Below are 23262 nucleotides of genomic sequence, written 5' to 3' on the forward strand. Positions count from 1 at the left end.
GATGGCTAATTCAGCAACAGCACTGCGACATAGCTGGAGACTGGGGATATTGTGGAGGTGGGTGTCGGCAGTTTTGATGACAGAAAGAATACGGAGATATAAAACAGTTCAGGTAAAACGGAGATTCAAAGTTCCAAACAGTCTTGTTTCTTCTGAGATGTTTATGTGCGAGGAGTTTAGAAATGCATGAAAAAGGAGTGGAGTTTGTGCCTGAAAGTTCATATATTTGTTAAATATAATTAACTGGAATAGCAATAACCTTCACCATCGTTGATATAGTTGTCAGAGATAGGCTTATCAGGAACACCAATAATAGCGAAGATGGGATAGTAACCTGCTTGAACAATCATCATTATGGCTTGTATCCGCAACTCTAACCATGTCCAATCCCAAGAAAGATAGAAAGATCTGCAGATAAACTCCTGTCCATTGTTGGAACATTCCAGTCTAATGTTTACAGATTCTGATCCATTGTTGGTTCATTCCTGTCGTATGATTTCAGATTCTGCTCCAACCCTCGTTCGTGGCTGCTGATCCCAGTCGTGTTGAGGATGCTGCTGCCCCAAATACAATGGGATAACAAGTTGAAAGAAGCCCCTAGTTGTGGAAGTGGGAAACCCTCCAGTGACCCAGCTATATCCAGGAAGAATGATATTAATCACATTCACTGAACAAACAGCCCCAGTTAACTCCTTTCACGATAACCCTGATATAACACAATAATACTGGTGTGGATGGGATGATGACATCGCTGACTATTGGGTGAATGGTACACCTCAAATTGTAAAGTTAGAGGTGGGGGGAAAGACGATGCTTTCTCTTCACACGCTCGATGATTCTACTGTGCTTTGGCAAAATAGGAATTGCTGGGCTCAAGGCACCCTCTGTGTCTGATTACCAGGCCTGCTGCATCCTTTTGTTTCATTCATTTATGTTTAACTTTAACATTTATCTTACAATAACTTAACGGCTTAGGTGGGGATAGACATTTTTTAAGAGACCTACTACAGTGCCATAGACAGTCCAGATACAGTCTATTCCTTATGGTTCTTGCAGCCACGACCTGTTCCGGTCGAGTGATGGTCAAACTCTCTCATAACCAAGATTCTTTGTTTTACCTTTTCGCCAGTTATTGCTAGGGTCTCAGGAGGATTGCAAGGCAGTAAATCTCTCCCGGCTGCGACACTCTCTCGCTGAGATTTCTCTCAGAATTGTCTTTTGATGGTCTTTCCTCCTGGTGTGAGAACTGCATGTTTCCTGAATTTGTTTTTTTTTTGACACGAATTTGTTTTTTTTCTGGGTCCTCTGCTGTTTGTAATTTTGATTAATGACTTGGAAGAAGGAGTTGAAGGGTGGTTCAGTAAATTTGCAGATGTTACGAAGATTGGTGGAGTTGTGGATAGTGAGGAGGGCTATTGTCGACTGCAAAGAGACTTAGATATGATGCAGAGCTGGGCTGAGGAGTGGCAGATGGAGGTCAACTCTGTCAAGTGTGAGGTTGTCCATTTTGAAAGAACAAATAAGTATGCGGAATACAGGGTTAACGGTAGGGTTCTTAGTCAGGTGGAGGAGCAGAGGGATCTTGGGGGTCGATGTTCATAGATCTTTGAAAGTTGCCACTCAGGTGGATAGACCTTGTAAGAAGGCCTATGGTGTATTAGTGTTCATTAGCAGAGGGATTGAATTCAAGAGTCGTGAAGTGATGTTGCAGCTGTACCGGACCTTGGTTAGGCCACATTTGGAGTACTGTGTGCAGTTCTGGTCGCCTCACTTTAGGAAAGATGTGGAAGCTTTGGAGAGAGTGCAGAGGGGGTTTGCCAGGATGTTGCCTGGAATGGAGAATAGGTAGTATGATGATAGGTTGAGAATGCCATGCCTTTTCTCATTAGAACGGCGAAGGAAATGGGGTGACTTGATAGAGGTTTATAAGATGATCGAAGGAATAGATAGAGTAGACAGCCAGAAACTTCTTCCCCAGGTACAACAGAGTGTTACAAGGGGACATAAATTTAAGGTGAAGGGTGGAAGGTATAGGGGGGATGTCAGGGGTAGGTTCTTTACCCCGAGAGTGGTTGGGGCTTGGAATACGCTGCCCGTGGGAGTGGCAGAGTCTGAAGCTTTGGCGACCGTTAAGCAGCAATTGGATAGGTACATGGATGGGTGCTTAAGCTAGGACAAATGTTCGGCACAACATCGTGGGCCGAAGGGCCTGTTCTGTTCTGCTGTATTGTTCTATGTTCTATGTTCTATTGTTCTATGTATGTGTTTATAGGATGTTACCATATTTGAGCAGTTACTGTATAACCTATACTGGATAACCTATTATTCTGTTAAGTTTTCCAACAGAATTAAGATATTCCAAGTTCTATTTCTTCTTGTTGCACTTTGTCGGCAGTGTTTGAATAAACTGTGTTTTGCTCAATGTCGACTATTTTGATCAAGCGAATTGTATCTGAAACACAGTACCTCACATTTATCTTTTTAATAAGATAAAGTTCGCCCCGAAGTTGCCTCCTCTATGTATTTTGAGGGGATCTACTCTGGTCCATAACAGAGGGTTAGATATTCACGTTTTAGTTTGGTAATTACTTCACAAACAACACGTTGCAGAAATATGAGGTTTGACAGGGGAAGTAGGCCGAGCTGGAGAATTGATAGTTATACCAGGAATTATATCAGATACTCAATCCAGCTCACAGACCCAATCCAGACATGTGTAAGCCAAGATGAGGTATCATTTCATCATGAAGCACTGCGCCGACCAGGCTAGTTTACTGCTCAGCAATCCCTTCAGGATCGAACACTGTTCAGAGCTCACCAATCCACTTCTTATCTTTCCAACTGTGCATTAGTATAATAACCTGGAATAGACAGGTCGATGTGCAGAACACACACGTGAATTATTCTATACACACGGAGTGGATATCCGTGCAGCATGCGAAGCTATGCAGTGAATAGCAGTGAAGTTATCTATTAATCTGGAGGAGTTACCTTCCCAGTATACACAGTTGTCTACACCAACCACTACATTGCTGAGTAACACTGTGTTAGATTATTGCCCCACGTCGGGAAACTTGCAGCTTATGCTGGAAATGACAGAATGTGTAGCTCCCTTCCAGTTACAGCTTCATATCACCATTGTGCCATGGCAAGATGTGCTGTGGTGTAAAACTCACTGCCATTAATCAGTTGAAATACCAGAAAAGGGAGGAGCTTGCTTAAAAGAGAGGGGGAGCGTGGGAGAGAATTTCAGAGAAGGATCTGATAATAGGTTCAAAAATTGTGAAATGAAAACAGTTCGATAACATCCTGCAATATGGGTCACTGTATCCAGTAACGATGGGTGAACAGGATATTGGTGTTAGTTAAGATGATGGAGTGTTTTGGATGAGTATTTGTTCTGCAGCTCAGTAATCGGGAGCAGAGTCAGCAGAGTCTTCGACTCATTGGGCTGAATTTAACAATAATTTGTCTCAGTGCCATTTTCATTGAGTGTGACGAAGAGATTGTCTGCACGAGACGAAACTAACTTCCTGGTGCTATCTTATAGAACTCACCTAATTAAATATCCATCCACCCCATGGTGTCCCTCTCATTCAATACCAGCCCGATTCTTCCACACACCACGACTGGAGGAACTCACCATCGCCCAGATGTCCCTGGATATTCCTTGATCCTTGGCACTGGTGCGATCTTTAAAAGGCCAATGGTCACACGTTTGAGATTTCTCAGTTTGGAGCTGCCTGCAGTTTATCCCGAGCAGGGAAGATAAGGGGCAATTACACCACGGTTTGTCGACAGGGGCACGGATGTCCTGGTGGATAGGCTAGGACAGAGGGGGACCATTCTCTCCCAAAGGGAGGCACACCACCAGACCCACCGAGCATATCCTGTGCTCACCACCCAGTCCAATGTGGTGTCTGCGTTATGAAGAAATGTCCAACAATACGGGACAAGCATCAGTAACCTTCTCCTCTCTGCCAGTATATGTGTCATGGTTTTCTCTCTGCTCCCTCACACTCACTGTATGTCCTTTACATCACCTTTCCCCGAATAAAAGGTTCCATCACTCTCACTATTGCATGCAGCACCTTCTCTCTCACCCACACCAATGCGATATCCCCACATGGTTTTAAAATGATTATAAAATTTTCTGGAGAGTGCTTTTTCTACAATTCTCTGGGTGATGTCGTTTGTACAACGTTTCAGATAATTTTCAAAATAATTCGCAACTTCAGGAAATTGTTCGTCCCCCAGCGTGTAACACATCAGTGGAAGGAGCAGTGTTTTGTTTTTAAATCACTTAGCATGAAGGTGCACCATTACCGACTAAATTTTCTCGACTATTCTGATTATGGTAGCACCTAAACACTCGGTTATTGAAGACAGGCGCCGCATGGGATGGTCTCCAGTTTCTCTGGAACACTCCTGTAATCCAGAGAGTTATGGAATATTTCAAACAGTGTCACCAGTCACTCTGTAACAACTTCTATTAAAACCAGCTACAATTGCCGATGACCTGTTTACCCTTGGTCTTATCTGTTTGAGAAAAGCCTTGTTCGTTTTGTTAAAGACAGTCCAAGAACTTCAATCCGACTACAATTTTGTTTATTATATTGAAACTCTGTAAATTCCCCTGTGAGGAACAATGTAAAATGCTGTTTTAAATTCTCTGCCTGCTCCCTGAAGCCAATTCCCTAGTCACATCCTCCAGATGTCCCACATATAATTTCCTGCCTTTCTTCCAAGGGTCACACACACACATCATGAACATTTTTAAAAATTGATTTGGAAAAACTTTTGCGGATAGTTTTTTTTTCATATTTCTTGCCATTTTTAGAAGTTTTTCTCTGTATTTTCCTTTACACAGTCTGCTTCTGGTTCAAAAAAATAAGCTTCCCAAAGCTGGCCGACGCTAGAGCTCACCAATCTGAATTCTTTAGATTATTATCCTCCACAAACTTTGTGCATCATGGGTGGTTCATCTTCACATCTTTATATCATCTTCTTTTTGACCAGTGTCAATCATTGTTGGGCGTTTTGAAGTATCTGCCAATTGCCTCCCCTACACATCTACTGACTTTCACCTCTGTCTATTTTCACATTCCGTTTTAGTACAGATGCAAGACATGAATCTGCAGCTGAAATGCCTGGATCTTTTCAAATATTCTGGGGGAACGTCCCTATGTGGCTGAATGCATGATCAGCTGAGAGTGACTCCTTACTCCCAGTTTCTCTGGCTCTGTCATTTCTGTTTGCTGATGCCACATTCCAGTGGGAAGCTTCCTACATAACCACGTTTTCGCTCAAACGAGAAATCCTCTAACTCTAATGCACTGATCTTTCAGCTGTGTCTGTCTCATCTCCCTCACTTCTGCCCTCACTCCGTTTCCTTCTTTGCAGAACTAAGATAGATCTCCCCTTGGCCACACTTCCTACTGCACTGTAATCCACATTCACAGAATCACCCTCCAACACTTCCACCGTCTCCTGTAGGACAGCACCTTCAAACACATCTTCTCCTCCCGGGGAAGATTTCACAGGGATCATTCCCTCTGTGACGCCATCCATCACTCCGAACACTTCCCCACTGCCCCATGGCACGTTCCCATGAAAATACATGAATTGAAACACTTGCCATTCAGCTGTTCCCTCCTCACTGTCCAAGGCCCCAATCACAACTGTCATGGGAAGCAGCATTTTACTTGTACTGTTTCAATCTTGTCTCCTCTAATTGCTGCTCACAATGCGGTCTCCTTTACATTAGCGAGCCAAACTGTTTTGAGTAATATCGCCACTCGATCTGTAGGAATGACACTGACCTTCTGATGCCGACCTATTTCAATACACTAACTTTCTCTCAAGCTAATGAGAATTATTTGAGGAGGTAACAAGCAGGTTAGATCAAGGAGAGCCAATGGGAGTTATCTCTGTGGACTTCCAGAAGGCCTCTGATAAGGTACCGCACAAGAGGCTGCAGAGTAAGATAAGGGCCCATGGTGTTAGTGACCAGGTATTAACATGGATAAAAGGTTGACTGTGTGGCAGGAGGCAGATTAGGGATAAAATTGTCCTTCTTAGGATGGCAGCACGTGACTAGTAATGTTCCAGAAGGGTCAGTGTTGGGCCCACAACTTCTCACTTTATATATTAATGATCTGGAAGGCAGAACTGAAACCATTATGGCTACGTTTGCAGATGATGCAAATATAGGTGGAGGGGCATGTAGCATTGAAGAGGCAGGGAGTCTGTAGAACGTTTTCGATAGTTTAGGAGAGTGGGAAAAGCAGTAGCTCCTGGAACGCAATGTGGGAGAGTGTGAGGTCATGCAGTTTGGTATGAAGAATACTGGCATGGTCTATTTGCTAACTGGGAAGAAAGTTCAGAAATCTGAAGTGCAAAAGAACTTGGGATTCCAAGCCCAGGATTCACTGAAAATGAACTTGCAGGTTGAGTCAATAGCTAAAAAAGGCTAATACGAAGTTGTCATTCATCTCGAGAGGACTAGAATATAGAGGTATGGATTCTGAGGCTTTCTAAGGATCTGGTCAGACCACATTTCCAGTATTTAGTGCCTAATTCCCTTTGAAGGTTGTATTGGCTTGGTATGTGTCTACAGGAAGTTGACGACAATGATCCCAGAAATGAAAAGCTTAACAGTTGCGGAACGTTGAGGTTTCTGGGTTTATACTTGATGGAGCCTAGAGGTTTGAGAGGTGGAACTGATTGAAAATCAGAGAATACTGAATAGCCTGGACACAGATGATATTGGGAGTGCATTTTTTCTGGCACGACAGACAAGGAAGGACCTGAGGGAACAGGCTGAGAGCCGAGGCAAGTTCACCAGACAGTGGTGAACTTGTGGAATTGCTTACCACAGAATGTTGTGGAAGCCAGCTCTTTGATTATATATAAAACAGAGACAGATAAGTTCTTGATTGCCAAGGCAATCAAAGGTTATGGAGAGAAAGCAGGGAAATTGAGTTGACAATCAATCAGTCATGATCGAATGGCAGAGCAGACTCGAGAGGCTGAATGGCCTAATTTCTGCTCCTAAAGTCTTGTAGCCTTATAATATTGCGGTCCTCAATGGCAAGGTGGCTCAGTAGTTTGCAGTACTGCCTCACATCACCAGGGATGTGGGTTTGATCACAGCACTGGATGACTGCCTGCGTGGAGTTTGAACATTCTCTCCATATCTGCGTGAATTTCCTCTGATTTCCTCCCACAGTTCAAAGATGTGCAGGTTAGGTGAATTGGCCATGCTAAGTTGGTGTTCAGGGATGTGCAGGTTAGGTGCAATAGTGAAGGGTCAATGTTTAGTAACAGGGTAGATAATGGGTTTAATTTGAATACTCTTTGGAGTGTTAGTTGGACCTGTTGGACCGAAGGAGAAAACGAGGACTGCAGATGCTGGAGATCAGAGCTGAAAATATGTTGCCGGAAAAGTGCAGCAGGTCAGGCAGCATCCAAGGAGCAGGAGAATCGACGTTTCGGGCATGATCCCTTCTTCAGGAATGGCTTCCTGAAGAAGGGCTCATGTCCGAAACGTCGATTCTCCTGCTCCTTGGATGCTGCCTGACCTGCAGCGCTTTTCCAGCAACACATTTTCAGCTCTGTTGGACTGAAGGGCCTGATTCCTCACTGTAAGGATTTTGCATGTAGGTTTGCTCGCTGAGCGGAAAGATTCATTTCCAGATGTTTCATTGCCTTACTAGGTAACATCTTCAGTGTACTTTATGCAAAGTAAAGCTGAAATTTTCGGCTTTCTATTTATATGTTTGGATTTCTTTGGGTTGATGATGTATTTACCTTTGGTGGTGTTATTTCCTGTGGTGAAGTCTCTTCCTGTTCCTTTTTTCAAGGGGGGGGGGAGATGGGGTCTAACTCGATGTGTTTGTTGATAGAGTTCTGGTTGGAATGCTATGCTTCTAGGAATTGTCGTGCATGTCTGTGTGTGGCTTGTCCCAGTCGAAGTGGTGTCCGTCATCAACCGTATGTGAGAATACGAGTGAAAGAGGGTCATGTCTCATTGTAAATAGTTGGTGTTCATACATCCTGGCGGCTAGTTTTCTGCCTGTTTGTCCAATGTATTGTTTGTTACAGTCTTTGAATGGTATTTTGTAAATTATGTTAATTTTGCGCATTGTCTGTATAGGGTCTTTCAAGTTCATTAGCTTCTGTTATAGTGTGTTGGTGGGTTTGTGGGCTACAATGATGCCAAGTGGTCTGAGTCGTCTGGCAGTCATTTCCGAGATGTCTTTAATGTAGGGGAGAGTGGCTAGGGTTTCTGGATATGTTTTATCTGCTTGTGTGGGTTTGTTGCTGAGAAATTAGTGGACTGTGTCCCAACACGCACAAACGAAGCTGCATTAGAAAATTATTTCCATGAGCCAACACACACTACAGCACAAAGGAATGACGCAGAGCCGAGGAATATCACCTATACCATGTGTTCAAAAAGAATGGGTACCCACTGAACACAGTCCGCCGATTTCTCAGCAACAAACCCAAACAAGCAGACAAAACATGTCCAGAAACACTAGCCACTCTCCTGTATATCAAAGATATCTCGAAAATGACTGCCAGATTACTCAGACCCTTGGAATCATGATAGCCCACAAACCCACCAACACACGAAAACAGCAGCTAATGAACTTGAAAGACCCTATACAGACAATGAGCAAAACTAGCGTCATTTACAAAATACCGTGCAAGGACTGTAACAAGCAATGCATTGGACAAACAGACAGAAAACGAGCCACCAGGATACATGAACGCCCACCAACCACAATGAGACATGACCCACTCTCACATGTATCACTAGTATCTCACATGGGCGGCACGGAAGCGCAGTGGTTAGTACTGGTGCCTCACAGTGCCAAAGACACGGGTTCAATTTCCGCCTCAGTTTGCACAATTTCCCTGTGTCTGTGTGGGCTTCCTCCGGGTACTCATGTTCCTCCCACAGTCCAAAATGTGCAGGTTAGGTGAATTGGCCATGCTAAATTGCCCGTAGTGTTAGGTGAAGGGGAAAATGTTGGGGAATAGGTCTGGGTGTGTTGCTGTTCGGAGGGTCAATGTGGACTTGTTGGGCCGATAAGTCTCTCACATACGGATGAGGAAGGACACCACTTCGATTGGGACAATACATCCATCCTAGGACAAACCAAACAAAGACATGCACGAGAATTACTAGAAGCATGGCATTCCAACCAGAACTCTATCAACAAACACATCAAGTTAATCCCGATCTCCCACCACCTGAGAAAAGGAACAGGAAGTGACTTCACCACAGGACATAACATCACCAAAGGTAATGACATCACCATCTTAGAAAAATCCCAAACATATAAATAGAAAGCCGAAAGTTTCCACATTGTTTCGCATAAAGTCCACTGAAGATGTTACCTAGTAAGGTAATGAAAGATCTGGAAACGAACCTTGCAGCTCAGCGAGCAAACCTACATCCAAAACCTCAATATGAGCTACAAATCTTCTCAAAACTGTAAAGTTTCCAAGAAAATGCAGGTTGCTGCGATGTTCCAATGAAGCACAACCCAAACTCGAGGAGCAACTCACTTTACACTTTAGTACGTTACAAACTGTAGGAGTTAATCTTCAATTCCATAACTTCACAGACTGACCCCATTACGGTGATCTCCAGTTTTCATTCTCTCCCCCCAGGCTCCTTCTGACTGTGTCTTATTTATCTTGCTCTCAACAGAGAAAATCCATTTCTAATATTTACACATTAATTTACACCCATTTTACATCTGTGTCTCTTTCACCACAATGTAAAGCCCATTTGTCTTTCGCACTGGGCCTCCAAACATTCTTTCCCACCTCTGCCAAGATACTAAAACACTTACTTTCCAATCTCTTACACGCCTGAAGAATTTTTACACTGTACTTGGCCGATTAACTTGTTTATTTGACTCTGAAGATGCTGCCAGACCCAATGATTTCCTTTAAAAATTAAGTGTCACGAAGCAAATTTTCAATATAGCAAAGACCAGCAGATACTGGAAATACGAAGAAAAAACAAAAATTATTGAAGATACCGGGATCTTTGAAGAACAGTCCCAAGATCTGAAAGGTTTACTCTGCTTTCACTCCACAGATGCTGACAGACCTATTTAGTGTTCTTGAAGAAGTTTCAATCCCGTGTGTCAAAGCTGCTCAAACTCCCTGTCCAACATTAAGTGCCGTACACCGGGAAGTGCACAATAACACAAGGTGCACAAATTCATTTGTTCTGAAACTGCATAAGGCTGGCATGACTGACACTACAGAGCTCTTAGTCATGGTCAGGGAGATAAACAACGGGAAACACATTCACGTTGAACACAGGATATGGCATTACTGGAGGGGAAAATATTCAGATGAAAACGTTAAATGCTTTTGAGGAATGTGACAAATTGGAGGTATGACGCCATGAAGAGACCCTAACAGGTTAGAATAATAAAAAAAGAAGTGTTCCCACATTAGAAACCAGAGTATGTCACTGCGCACAGAGGTAGAGGGTGAAATGATCCCAATGTGAATTGAGGACAGCCAGCAGAATTGTACTGCAGATATTGCAGCTCAAATTGGCCATCATGTGATGCTGCAAATCATAGCAGCAGTGGTATCAGCAGCAGCATCAGAATTATATTCAACCACAACCTATAACTTTTTACCCAGAGTAATCACTCAGTCTCCCGTTACCATGACGCCAATCAGGGGTCAGTGTGGGTGAACAGTTTAGGGTCAGAACCATGTGTGCCTTAACCTGATGACAACCCATTAAAGCTACTGCACTTACTAATTACGTTAACAAACAGCAGAACTAACATCTGATTGACGTAGCTCAAAGTTCCCACAACTGTAACCACTTCTTTTAAAACCAGCTATGAATTGCTGCTGACCTGCTGACCATTATTCTAATCTATTTGTGAGAAACCTTGTTCTTTTTATTAGAGACGGTTCAAGAACTTCCCTCCTATTATCATTTTGTTTATACCATTGAGATAGTTACAACGCCTTTAAGGATTAGTTGGAGGTTTGGATTAGGAATTGGCTGGCTGGAAGAAGACAGAGGGTAGTAGTTGATGGTAAAGGTTCATCGTGGAGTGCCGTTACTAGCGGTGTTCCGCAAGGATCTGTTTTGGGACCTTTGCTGTATGTCATTTTTATAAATGACCTGGAGGAGGGGTTAGAAGTTTGGGTGAGCAAGTTTGCGGATGATACGAAAGTCGGAGGAGTTGTTGACAGTGAGGAAGGATGTGGCAGGTTACAGTGGGATATAGATAAGCTGCAGAGCTGGGCAGAAAGGTGGCACATGGAGTTCAATGTAGCTAAGTGTGAGGTGATTCACTTAATAAAGTAACAAAAAGATGGGGTACTAGGCTAATGGTCGGATACTTGGTAGTGTGGATGAGCAGAGGGATCTTGGTGTCCCTGTCCACAGATCTTTGAAAGTTGCCACCCAGATAAATAGTGCAGTGAAGAAAGCATATGGCGTACTGACTTTTATTGGTAGAGGAATTGAGTTCCGGAGTCCTGAGGTCATGTTGCAGTTGTATAAGACTCTGGTGCTGCCGCATCTGGAGTATTGTGTGCAGTTTTGGTCGCCATACTATAGGAAGGATGTGGAGGTACTGGAACGGGTGCAGAGGAAGTTTACCAGGATGTTGCCTGGTATGGTAGGAAGATCGTATGAGGAAAGGCTGAGGCACTTGTGGCTGTTTTCATTGGGGAAAATAAGGTTTAGTGGTGACTTGATAGAGGTGTACAAGATGATTAGGGGTTTAGATAGGGTTGACCGTGAGAACCATTTTCCACGTATGGAGTCAGCTATTACAAGGGGGCGTAGCTTTATATTAAGGGGCGGTATGTATAGGATAGATGTTAGGGGTAGGTTCTTTACTCAGCAAGTCGTGAGTTCATGGAATGCCCTGCCAGTAGCAGTGGTGGACTCTCCCTCTATATGGGTATTTAAACGTGCATTGGATAGTGGGCTAGTGTAGGTTAGGTGGGCTTGGATCGGCTCAACATCGAGGGCCAAAGGGCCTGTACTGCGCTGTTTTCTTCTAAGTTCTATGGTCTTTCCCTGTGCAGAATGATGGAAAACACGGGTATAAATTATCTGCCTTATCCCTTTCGCCAGTTCCTCAGTCTTACCCTCCAAATGTCCTCAATATACTTTCCTGACTTCATTTCTACCTAAGGTCACACACTTACCTTGAAAGTTTTTTTATATATACGGAAGAGAATGTGATGCTTGTTTGTATATTTCTTGTCAATTTGCTTACATCATATCTTTTCTGCCCTTTTCTTTGCTTTCTAGATCCATATAACACACAAATAGTCCATTTGGTCCAACCTGTCGATGCTGGACAGGTTTTCAAAACTGAACTAGTCCCATCTGCTTGTACTTGGCACATATATCTCTAAACGTTTCCCATTTATATGTTTGTCCTTATGCCTTTCAAATGTTGTAGCTGTATTCGCATCGACCATTCTTCCTCTAGCAGCTCATTTCATGCACCGATCAGCATCTATGTCTCTTCTATTACTCCTTTGTCTCTTCTACATTTTCTCCCTTTCACCTTAAAGATATGTCCTCTATGTTTTAACTCTCCTACCCTGTGGAAAAGACCTTGGCTTTCACCCTTTTGCATGCCCCTCATGATTTTATAAGCTCTTATAACGTCCCCCTTCAAATTCCTACACTCCATCTGACTCTAGCTTCAAGAACAAGCATGTAAACATAAACACTGCAAATTGGAAACAGTATTCAAAATCACAGGAAAACAACATTCAGCCCAAACGTCGTAATATCATTTGATTTTCTTCATGTTACAATACTAAGGCAGCAAGGAACTCTTACTAGTGCCAGTCAGAAGTCAAACACCTGAACTCCTTTTTCTAGAGGGGGTGATTATCTCTACAGTGAAAACGTATCTCTGGCCAGGGTATTCTTATATCACACGATCAGCGTGTAGTTGACTTGAGCAGAGTGAGATGAAGGCTCAGTACACAATTTGCAGCAAAGTGTGAATTCAGGGTGAAGGGTGAGAGGTGCTTTCAATAAGGTTTCCAAGAAAGTTGTCCCAAGAAGGAAATTTTCCGGAATGAGATGTGAGTGGGAGGTGTAAAACAGCATGAATGGAGAGGCTGAGCCACCGTGAGACCATAGACAAACTGGAAGCACAAAACGCAACTTGATGCTAGTACAGGGAAGGTAGACTTGATCAAAGAGCTTCAGGTGAAGTGGGGAGGGACCATAATGTGAGAGAATGTGCTCTGTAACTGGAGAGGGAGAAAATTGGACTCAGGAAGGGGAGACAAGCAGGGAAGAGGACGGAGTAGCAATGGCAAAGGTTTCTGGAGGGAGTTGAGGAAGCAAAAATAAAAGTCAAGCCGAGCATCTGCTTTCGGTCCCTTAAATAAATAACCTAAAACTGGCCCTAAACTAATGCTCATCAGTTGCATCCTTGGCAGCTTTTGTCAACCATGGGTGGTTCATCTTCTTATTGAGACTTTCCTTTTGAACAGAAATAATAATTTCTGAGCGTTATGGGATATCTGTTTGAATGTCTGCCCATGTACACCCACTGACCTTCCTCTGGGTCTACTCCCACATCCCGCCTCAGAGCAGATGTGAGACAGAAATCCTCAATTTAGATACCTTATTCTTTTCAATCATTCTGGGGTATTTCTGCATGCGAGAGAGCAAGGAAGGTTATTGATATGGGAACTAATGAGAGACTCAGAGTTATTCTTACAGTCAGAATGGAAATGTTCCTCAAAGCAGAGTCTGTTTGGTCTCCTCAGTGTGAAGGAGACTGCAATGTGAGCAGCTATGACGGGGGACCGGTTGAAAAAGTACAAGTAAAATGCCGCTTCACCTGGAAGTTGTGATTGGGGCATTGGACAGTGAGGAGGGAAGAGGTGAATGGGCAAGTGTTGCAGCTTCTGTAATTGCATGGGAAGGTGTCATGGGGGAATGGGGAAGTGTTCGGGATGATGGGGCGTGTCACAGAAGCAATGCTCCCTGTGAAGTGCTGACAGTGGACGGGAGGGGAAGATGTGTTTGATGGTGCTGTCACATTGGAGGTGGTGGAAGTGGCAGAAGTTGACTGTGAATGTGGATTCTAGTGCTTTAGGAAGTGAGGGCAAGGGGAGATCTATCATGGTTCTGGGAAGGAGGCGAAGGAGTAAGGTTAGAAGCGTGGGAGATGGGATAGTCACACCTGAAGGCCCTGTCCACCCGAGTTAGGGGATTTCTAGTTTGAAGAAAAAGGAGGTCACGTCAGAGGCAGCTCACTGGAATGTGACATCATCAAACAGAAACAGCAGAGACGAAGAAACAGGGAGAATGGAGGCAGCTTCCGCAGATCATGTGTTCAGATTTAGGTTATTTATTTCAGGTTATTTATTTTAGTCCTGAGCTGCTGCAATGTTACAATGAAGCACTACCCAAGCTCGAGTAATACCCACATTTACACTTTGATGTGTTACAGGCTGCAGGAGTTAATACACAATTCCATAAATTCACAGCCTAACCCCATTATAGCAGTTCTCAATTTTTCATACATTTTACTTCCTGCCCTCCAAATGATCTCATCTGCTTCTTGTTTATCCTGCAGTCAATAAAGACAACCCATTTCTCCCATCCAACTTTAATTTACACCAATTTTACATTTATTTCCCTTTCACCACATTTAAAAGCCTATTCCTCTGTGCCATTGCACCTCCACATGCTCTGATTCCGATTATCCCTCGGCCACTTTTGCCAAGGCATTAAGGAACCCATTTCAGTTCTGAACAAGGGCCACGCTTGACTTGAAATGCTATCTCTATTTCTCTGTCTCCTCAGATACTGCCAAACCTGCTGAGTTTATCCAGCAATTTCTGGTTATGAACATGTTCAAAGTTGTGTGTCAAAGCTTGTCAAATGTCCTGACCATCATGATGACAACCCTTTTAAAGGGAAGTGAAAAATAACGCAAGATATACAAATACCTTGGTTCTGAAACTACATAAGACTGGCATTATTGACAGTACAGAGTTCATAATGGAAACCATGGAGCGAAACAGAGGGAAGCACATTCCATTTAAACACTACAAGTTGCATGACTGGAAGGGAAAACATTCAGATGAGTGTTAGAATTAGAATCACTACAGTGCGGAAACGGGCCGTTCAGCCCAACAAGTTCACACCGATCCTCTGAAGAGTAAACCAAATAGACCCATACTATATTTACCCCTGACTAATGCACCTAACCTACACATCCATGAACATAACAGTTCATCTAACCTGCATATTTTTGTTGTGTGGGAGGGTACAAAAGCACCCAGAAGAAACCCACATGGAGAATGTTTAAGCTGCACACAGAGTCGCCAGAGAATGGAAAAGAACCTGGGTACCTAGCGCTGTGAGGCAGCAGCATTAACCGCTGAGCCATGGTGCTGCCTCATGGAGTACATTTATGAGTTTTGAGAAACATGACAAGTAAGAGGTGTGACGCTATGGGCAAACGCTCAGAGAAATGAAAATATTAAATGGAAGTGTTACTACATCAGAAACCAGAGTAGGTCACGGGGTGTTCAGTGATTGGATCTCGGCGTGATTTGGGGGACAGACAGCAGAATAACAGTGCAGAAATTACAGCTGAAAACTGGGAATTCATGTAGTACTCTAGACTACAGCTGGACAGAAGGAGTATTGTACTGAATCACAATCTGTAATTTTTTGCCTTGGATAATTCCTCAGTCTATCATTCCCATTAAGCTGATCGGTGGTTCAATGACGAATGTGGGTGAATATACCAGGGTCTGAATCAGGTGTAGCTAAAACTGATGACAACCCTTTTAAAGCTTCCGCACTTGACCCCTGTACATACATTCCAAACAGCAGGACTAATATCTGATAGATAGGGCAAAATATCAAAAACCAAACAGATCAGATCGAAGCTCTGCAATCCTGCCACATCCAGTCAGAAATGAAGTTGAAATATGAAGCAAGTGAAGAGAGAAGAGGTATCCACAAATATTATTTAAGAAAAAATGTTCAATGGGATGAGGGCGTCATTGGCTAGGTCATCATTTATTGCCCAGAAGGCTGTTAAAAGTCAACACATTGCTGTGGGTCTGAATTTACATGGCCAAAGCAGGTATGGATGGCAGTTTCCTTCCCTAAGGACATAAGTGAAATAGATGGGCTCTTTCACAAAATCAGCAATTGATTCATGATCATCATTCGATGCTTAATTCCAAGGATTTATTGGATTTGAATTCCACCACCTGCTGTGACAGGATTCGAATTCAGGTAACCTGAACATTACTTGGGTTGCTAGACTAATAGCCCAGCAATAACAGCACTAGGAGTTGCCATCCCCCAAAGAATAGAACCTCCCTGCACATTAGCGTAAAAGACAAGGATGTAGTATCTGCACCATCCTCAGCCAGAAGTGTTGCTTGGATTATGCCAATAGAATCACAGATGCTCGTCTTCGCCCAATTCGATTCTCTGCACGTGAAGTGGAGAAACAGCTGAACACAGCAGATATGACAAAGACAATGGTCCTGACACCATTCGTGCAATTGGAATGAAGACTTGTGCTGAACCACAAACCTTGTCCCTGGAGAAGCTGCTTCATTCATTCCAGTCAAGGATAGTAGTGGGAAGTTGCGTGTGGAGGCTGAAGAGATTGGGGAGATACTGAACGAATACTTATCTTCAGTATTCACTCAGGAACAGGACATTGTTGCCGATGTGAATACTGAGTCACAAGTAATTAGAACGGACGTCTTTGAGGTATGTAGGGAAGAGGTGTTGAAAATTCTGGAAAAGGTGAAAATAGATAAGTCCCCTGGCCCTGATGGCATTTATCCTAGGATTCTCTGGGAAGCAAGGGAGGAGATTGCAGTGCCATTGGCCTTGATTTTTATGTCCTCTTTGTCTACAGGAATAGTGCCAGAAGACTGGAGTATAGCAAATGTTGTTCCCTTGTTCAAGTAGTAAATATCAGCCGGTGAGTCTCACTTCTGTTGTGGGCAAAGTCTTAGAGAGAATTGTAAGTTATAGGGTTTATAAACATCTGAATAGGAATAATGTGATCAATGATAGTCAGCATGGTTTTGTGAAGGGCAGGTCGTGCCTCACAAACCTTATTGAATTCTTCGAGAAAGTGACTAAGGAAGTGGATGAGGCAAAGGGGTAGATGTGGTGCATGTGGATTTTAGTAAGGCGTTTGATAAGGTTCCCCATGGTAGGCTACTGCAAAAAATACGGAGGTATCGCATTGAGGGTGAGTTGGAGGTTTGGATTAGGAATTGGCTGGATGGAAGAAGACAGAGGGTAGTAGTTGGTGGTAAAGGTTCATCTTGGAGTGCAGTTACTAGCGGTGTTCCGCAAGGATCTGTTTTGGGACCATTGATGTTTGTCATTTTTATAAATGACCTGGAGGACTTGATTGAGATGTACAAGATGATTAGGAGTTTATATAGGGTTGACCATGAAAACCTTTTTCCACGTATAGAGTCAGCTATTACGAGGGGGCGTACCTTTAAATTAAGGGGTGGTAGGTATGGGACACTTGTTAGGGGTAGATTCTTTACTCAGCGAGTCGTGAGTTCATGGAATGCCCTGCCAGTAGCAGTGGTCGACTCTCCCTCTTTATGGGCATTTAAAGGGGTATTGGATAGGCATATGGAGGATAGTGGGCTAGAGTAGGTTAGGTGGGCTTGGATCTGTGCAACAACGAGGGCCAAAAGGCCTCTACTGCGCTGCATTCTTCTATGTTCTATGTTCTATGTTCTATTCCAGCTCCAACACTGACTTCCCCTTGGTAATGTAGAAAATTACACAACTATGTCCAGTCCCTTAGGAGGAGAATAACTACAATCTGACCAGTTACCTCCCCCTCAGTCCCATCATGACAGTCAAATTAGTGGGAGTTCTTTTTGACAGAATTGTCAAACAGCACAGTAATAACCTTCTGCGTTTGATTTCCGATAGGTTCCCAATTGGAGATGATGCTGCTGTGGAAATTTCACTGGGTTACTTATCCATCCCAGGTTATTGTCTGGCAGGTGGTGGAAGCTAATAATAATTAATAAAATATCGAGACGCAAAACATGGTGTCAGTAATAGTGAGTTTTAAGCCAATGTCGATTGAAAACACGAAATGTCTTCTGCAACGTACCTTCAGGAAGTGAACCTCCTGTGCTTTCCTGGTCTGGCCTAAAAGTGACTCCAGACACACAAACATGTGATACATTCTTCAATTGTCTCTGAAACGCCAAGCAAGACACTCAGTTGTATCAAACTGCCCCAAGGTCTTAAATGATAAATACGGGCAGAAGATCCGACACTAGCGTCGATATCGGAAAAGGGAATGGGAAACAAAGTTCTTTTGATCCTGCAGAGACCTCCTTCCTAACATCTGAGAGTTTGTGACAACATTTACGGAGCTTTCACAAACACTGCACAGAATCACCTGGAAAGGAGTAGGCCATTCAACACATTGGGTCTTCCCCATTCTCGTTCATGGAGAAAATCTCCTCAGTGCAGTTTTCCACACACAGTGTTCATATTGTTTAATATATTTAAACATTGTGAAATATAAAATAAGAACTGCTGTCGTTCCTTCGGTCCATCAATGTTGCTCCTCCATTCAAATATGCAAGCAGTTCTCAGATAGCTCATGTTTGGTGAACCCGATTTGGCTGCAATGCGATTCGTGAATTGTGCACATTTTCTACAAAGTGAACTCCCATTCACTGTGATGTAGTTCCATGCCGGGCACCAGCTGAATGTAAGACTCAGCCTCAGGATCTTCCATAAGCAAAATGTACAATCAATGTGTTGAGCTAGAACAGGAATGCAATTCGCTCTGCAAGGCTCAAAACTGAGCCTGAAACTGGGAATTGTAGTCTACAATTAGAAGGAACTTTATTTCAACCCGGGGAGAGAATCTTCGGGAGAACTGGAATTCTGCACTGGCATCACATGGTCAGTTGTCTCGCGCACTTTCTGGTAAAGAGCTTGGAGAAAGGTACAGTGGTATAGACAGTGATTGCAGTGTTAAAGTGTTACATTCACTGAACTATTTAACTATAATATATGATTTAAAGATTTACTTAGACTGTGCTTATGTGTGTTTGTCTAACTTTTTTGGTTTTTAATGATATTTTGGGGGGTTTGCCCCTTACCTTTTTTTCACATAGGCCACATTATTAATTTTGCATAATTTTCTACAACACTGTGTTGCATAGGAATACAGCTACCGCATTATTGGAGTACAATCTGTAATGGTATCCGATTCTCTATCTTCACACCATGCTCCCGCTCTCTCCCTGTCCCTTTAGTGTATCGAAATCCTTCATTATCTTCAGTGGCTTGGCGTCGACAGCCTGATCTGGGAGAGAGTTCCCCAGGTTCACCAGTCTCTGACAGCAGACATTTTTTCTCATCTCAATGCAGAGTGGCCTACCTGTACCTCATACTGTGGCCCCTTGTTTTAGACGTCCCAGCCAGGGGAATTTTTATCCCTGCTTCCAAACTGTCTCACCCTGTCAGAGTTTTAGTTGTTTCACTGTGATGTCCACTCGTTTTCCCAAACCCCATGTAATACAAGTCCAGTCGCTCCAAACTCTGCTCCCACAAGAAGCCTGTCATCCCAGAGATCCGTCTGGTCATCCTTCCCTGCACTCCCTCAATATCAGGTTTCTTATTTATTAGGTAAGGTGACCAATCCTGCAACACAACACACACAATGTTCGAGATGGGGTCTCGCAAAGGCCCTGTACAGCTGCAGCAAGACACCCTCACCCCTGCACTCAAATCTCTGTGAATTGAAGGTTGGTTCGCATTTATCTTTTTAACCGCTTTCTGGTACTACAATATTGCTTTCAGTGATTGTTATACAGGAAGATTCTATCCTTTTCAATGTTACAGCTATCCACTTGGTGGGTATGTGTACATTGGTCAGTGTGCCAATGCCATTCCCAGTATTGACTTCTGGCTTCAGAACTCACTGTCCTGCATGGCCCTCGCAGGTTTGCGCAGAAGAAATGCAGCTTATGTTCCTTTATAGATCAACAGTTTTCAACCAATCCCTTTTCAATTGATAAGCTGCCGTTCTGAAGTTCCAACCAACGTGCACTACATCACATCCTAAACTATTGCTCTCCATCTGGAAAGCATTTTCCTGTTCATTCCAATTATATCAATCACTTTGGAGCTTGTTTACATCCTGCTCACCCACTCACAATCCAACGTCTTTTAGTGCTATCTGTAGACACGGGAATATGCATTTGAGTCCCTCAACCAAACATTTGGTGTGTATAGGGAATAGCTGGGTTCCAAGCCCCGACCCCTGCTATGTCTCCCAAGCCTTCCACACTTAAAAAAAAGACATTGTTTTATTCTTACTCTGTTAGCACTTCCATTCTAAAACCTTGTCCAATATTAGCCCCAGGCCCAAAAGATTCGAATTTGCACAATAGGCTTGGGGCTTTATCAAAAATCTTTCTGAAAATCCAATCGTATTGCATTTTTTGTTTCTCCATTTCTTTTTCGAAAAGTCAGTTCCTCAAATATGATTCCCATTTGATCAATCTCTGTTGACTTTGTCTATGACCATAATTTTCAGTTCCAATACTTTCTCTAAAACTGTTCAGTTGCTAATTTCATTCTATTCCCTTTTTGTCACGAGACTAAAGTTCCCTAGTTTTGCATAAAAAAAAAATCTGTTTTGTTTTATTTCCTTCGGTGAAGACAAAACTGAAGTATTTGCTCCATCGTTCTGCAATTTCCCTTTCTCCATTCTCTGGTTGCAGACTATGAGTAAGCTGAACCTTTTCCCCCTGAATTGTGCTATTGACATACTTTTACAACCTATTATAAGTTCACTTTTATAACCCTTGTTAACATACACTTCAGAAAACCATCAATTCCTGTCTTAAGCTGCTCAGTGATTGACCTTCCACAGCCAGACAACAAGCAGAGCATTGAGTCTCCACCGTCACAAATACAGCACGGTCTATATAGTCCCACCTTCCTCACAAGGACAATGGTCGTGTATGTTATTTTCCTTCAAGTGCACAGCCGTGTAATTATTAACGGTTGTGAGGTTAGCTGTGCCGACTGCCATCTCAGGAAGTGCATTCCAGACCTCAACATCCTCTGTGTTATAAATATCCTCAAATTCTCACTAAACCTCAACCCCTTCACTTTAAAAGTGTCCTCCCTTGTTGTTGACCCTTTGATAAAAAGGAAAACCTGCTGTCTATCCATCCTGTCCATGCTCCTCGTAACCTTATCCTTCTGAATCCCGTTCCCCTGAGTTTTCTCTGCTCCGAAGTAAACAACCCGAGCTTATCCAGCCCCTCTCCATAGCTGATGTGCTCGATCCCAGGGAACATCGTCATAAATCACCTCTGCACTCCATCCAGAATAATCACATCCTTCCTGTAATGCGGCTCCCAGAAATACACACAGTATTCCATCTTGGCTTAACCAATGTTCCACATAGCACTTATAATTTATGCCTCGATGAAGAAAGACTATGTTTGCAGTCCCTTATGCTTTGTCAACCTGTGTATTAACCTGTTTAGTCACATTAAGGGATGTGTGGAGAAGCACCCTCTGAGATTCCCAGTGTGCTACCATTCACTCATACTCCCGGTCTGATTCCTTTATCCAAAGTGCATCACCTCATATTTATCAGGGTTACATTCAATCTGCAATTGACCTGCCCATCTGACCACTCCATCTGTAACTTTGTAACTGAAGACCTTCTTCCTTACTTCCACCCACTCGGTCATTAGATTTTATGGTTAAAATTCACACACAATCAGATTATAGTATTCGGAGGCACGAGCTACGAAGCTGCTTCTTCATCATGTGATTATACGCTTAAAAATCGTGTGACTCCGAAAAACCTATTGGACTATAATCTTGTGTTCTCTGACGTTTAACTTTGTCCACCCCAGTCAAAACTGGCACATCCGAATCACATATAATAATGGACAGAGAACTGATCCCTGTGCTTCACCATTGGACTCTGGTCTCCAGACACACAAATAGCCTTCTGCCACCACCCTCTGTCTCCTACCGCTAAGTTGATTTGGATGCAACTTGGCAAGTCACTAATGGGTCCGAACTGTTCCCTGGTTATTCTGTTTCAAACGACCCACTTGTAGATTATCTGTGGATTCTCCCTAATCTCGCCCTGCCAGCAGGTTTCCATGCCCCTGTGTTAGTCAGTCCCCTGCGAGGGAAGAATTCCCTCGTTATTGTGGACTGTCCCGTATCCTGCCATTATATGCCTGAAATGTAGAGCAGACAACCAGAAAAACGTTCTGTCCATTTCCACCTTGTCATATGTTTAGTGAATTTCCTAAATTTCTCTGTGACCCACCTTTTATTCTTTGAAACTGTAGAGAACACAGGCAGAGTTTCCTCATCAGGCAATCTCGCCATCTGAGCGATTAATCCGGGAAATGTCCATTGCATTTCCTCTGTGCTCAGTATATTCTTTCTCAGATTGGCTCCCCAAAACTGTACACAATATCCCAGTGCAATCTCACCAACATGCTTTGAAACTCTTTCAACATGTCCTGATATTCTGATTCCATAAAATGGAGGTGAATATAATTTTAACTTTCCACTTATGTATATTCCTCCAAATATCCTTCATATTCATTTATTCATGAACTCATTCCGTGAGTTCTGATAGAAAGCCTTCTGAAAATCCAAATATGCCATTTCAACTGGTTTCCCATTATCTATGCTGTAAGAAACAAGTTCAAATAATTTAGAAGTTTGTCAAGTATGAATTCCCTTTCAGAAATGCATGCTGACTCTCTAGGATGTTGCTGTTACTATATAAATATTCAATATCATTTCCTATGTGATAGATTCCAATATTTTCCTTGCAGATGTCAATTGGTCTGCAGTTCTCCACACTATCTCTTCTTCCTTTTGGAGATGATTGGATCACGTTTACTACCTTCCATTCATCTACAATGGCTTCCGCCTTTGCAGAATATACAGGAAAATAAAACACAATCATTGACAGTGTAATTAATACTTCTTTTGCTGATTTATTTCTAACGTATTGATATGAAGTTCATCTGGTTTGTCAGACTTAGCAATAATTAATCCAACTACATTTTCAAGTACTACCTTTTTACTGATATAAATTAACTTTATGTCTTTAGTTTCTCAAGTTGTATCTGATTGCTTGGCATTTCTGGGTGATT

Source organism: Chiloscyllium punctatum, chromosome 42 (genome assembly GCF_047496795.1).
Source record: "Chiloscyllium punctatum isolate Juve2018m chromosome 42, sChiPun1.3, whole genome shotgun sequence".
Lineage (NCBI taxonomy): Eukaryota > Metazoa > Chordata > Chondrichthyes > Orectolobiformes > Hemiscylliidae > Chiloscyllium > Chiloscyllium punctatum.